Source organism: Colias eurytheme, chromosome 22 (assembly GCF_061535395.1).
Source record: "Colias eurytheme isolate Ceu_HAF_F1 chromosome 22, ilColEury1 Martin Lab GWU primary, whole genome shotgun sequence".
Classification (NCBI taxonomy): Eukaryota; Metazoa; Arthropoda; class Insecta; order Lepidoptera; family Pieridae; genus Colias; species Colias eurytheme.
In genome coordinates this window covers 3,271,809-3,274,366 of record NC_143001.1, presented here as the reverse complement: position 1 = coordinate 3,274,366, position 2,558 = coordinate 3,271,809, and the positions used below count along the sequence as shown (strand labels likewise).

Below are 2,558 nucleotides of genomic sequence, written 5' to 3'. Positions count from 1 at the left end.
TTGCAAACTCGCCGCGCTGCCGCTGGCCGACTCGGGACAAACATGTATGGAGTCGTCATACAGTTATAATATTGTTATACATATATTTAATTGTTGATTTATTGGTTTTATTTTCTTGCTTATAAACAAATAATCTTCTTTTTAACAACTACTTAGACATTATTAATAATTATTATTATTTCGTAATGTTTACTTTATTACAACATAATACAGGTTATAAATAATCTTTAAAATAACAAAAAATATTGTTACTCTGAAAAAATGAAATGGTAATCAATAACGCGGACTACTGAATGGATTAGAATTTGATGCTGACGTAGATATTACGTCATGCCCAGAAATGAAAGGTAATATTTCTGAAAGAAGTTATAAACCCTAATTCTTCTCAGTCAAAGTCAAGAGTGGAAGATATAACTAATACAGTAAAACTGATGCGAAACTTTGGATGTTAATTTGTATATTTTTTTGTTAGTTGTTACTTAATCACGTCAAGACTACATTACCAATTTTGATAAAATATAGCTAATTGCCTGGATTTACACATAGGATACTTTTTATTAGGATTAGACTGGATTCACGATATAATCTAATTCCACGCGGGCAAAGCCGCGGTCGGAATGATATTTTTTTAAATAAAAAAATTGTTTAAAAAAAACACAAAATATATTGACGCATGTATTTATTTTTTGCACTCTATTATAATTGTAATTATTCATTACAAATAATCAAAATAAAATAGCCAGAACAAAGTTAGGCCCTGGTAGGGTAGGTAGGCAGGTACAGCAATGTGAGACGAACACTGGCTTATTTATACCAATAATAATGTAAAATAATATTAATGATAATAATGTAAAAATAATATTATAAACATTAAATTAAATTTACTTTCTAAAAACAAAAATACATAATATTAGTAGAATCAACCAATCATCCCACAAAAATGAAATGTGCACACAAATATTCATCCAAATCGGTTCATGTCATTAGGAGGAGTGACTGCAGCGCCATCTTCCGGGCCCAATTGTGTTTCCAGATCACCCAGGAACTCAATTTAATATACTTACACAAAATTTTTCGAAATGAAAACTCACATTACTATGTAAATATGAATATAAACCTGTTTTATTACTAAGCAATTTCCCGCACAGGTGTAGTAAGTATAAATGAAATAAATATCAACATCAAATTCTTTATACAACATACTTATCTACCACCTTCTAAGAAATGTAATTCTTGAAATTATTTCGTATTTTTTTTAAATATAATACTACTCCAATGAGCTCCTGTTCCATATTATGTCCGCCATACTTCCACTAAGTTCACCATGATTTTTTATTTCTTTGCACTTTGTTGCTTTTTGCTAAAAATGGAATCATGCGATAAAACCAGTAGAGCTTTGATAACATACATTTTTGACTGAATAAAGGTACTTACGAAGGAGTGGATTCACATTGTGAACAATCAGTGGGTTTATTTTCCTTCTGGATTCCGGATTTCTGAACAGATTATTTATGCTATAAATGAAAAAATCTTAAACATTCGTTATGTATTTAAAACAGGGGTACATATCAAACATCGTCTATAATACAATTATCATCAAATTTAAAATAAAACCAACTTACTTCATTAATTTGTTCCAATTGTAAGCATTCTTTTTCCTCCAACCTTTATGTTTCTTCTTCTTATTTTCTTTATTGTCCCCATTTGTCTCATTTTGTCTTATCGTGTTGTCACCCTTTTTTACGATTGCGCGAGCGACACAAGTTCCCCGTGTGACGGCCGTAGCGGGAATGACTCGTGCAGCGATCGGGGTAGGAAGGTACAGGGCGGCTCTCGCTATATTGGCTGGTCGCGCGCTAATTTCAAGTATTTCTTGTTTATTTCAAAACCATCGCATATTTCAAAATTCTAACACGGTAGACGTATAGGTTGTATATTTTATAGTTAATATCCAAAAAGTCGTAACTTTACGTTTGTTATTTTGAAGATGCCAGAGATTAAAAAAAAAATAACAATGATAACTTTGTATTTATTTTCTATCGAGAAAATATCATGGAATCATGTTTCTAAAACGGTAGACGTATTGTGTTACTATTGAACTTTCTTGTCAAGAATTTTCATCACGACAACTTTAATAATATAAAAATTACGAAGGTTTGAAAAGGGCCGTAAATGTTAGAAAAATTAATTCATCACCTTAAGTATTTTTTACGTGATCAGGGTATGCAAAACTACAAGTCCCTTCGCGCTTAGTATACCAATAGTGGGACACCCTGTATAGTATAACATGGTATAACATCACCCTGTTAACATGCATACACATAAAGGTATAGTACATTCAATTTGAGACAATTTCCCTTTCATGATACTTGATATATTACTCCTTTAACACATGTGAAAAAGGTCATCCCGGGGACAGGAAGGTTAATCTCTCGGTATATTGAAGAAGATTAGAATTGCTGTTTGTTCGTTGATTTTACGGTTATATGTTGTAGGCTTTTTATGTTAAACAATGTAGAGTTCTGTAGAAAAAAGAATAAAGATGATTGAAATCAAAG

At 31.2% G+C, this 2,558-nt stretch overlaps 1 long non-coding RNA gene across 1 annotated transcript; it reads right to left on the bottom strand.

Annotated features, from left to right (window-relative positions):
- Nucleotides 1-1,175: 1,175 nt before the first annotated feature.
- Nucleotides 1,176-2,185, bottom strand: LOC149898606 (uncharacterized). Its single transcript, XR_016458050.1, has 3 exons — nt 1,623-2,185; nt 1,435-1,496; nt 1,176-1,360 (listed from the first exon to the last, which is right to left on the bottom strand). It is a non-coding gene; the product is annotated as an uncharacterized LOC149898606 (long non-coding RNA).
- Between the last annotated feature and the right edge of the window lie 373 nt (nt 2,186-2,558).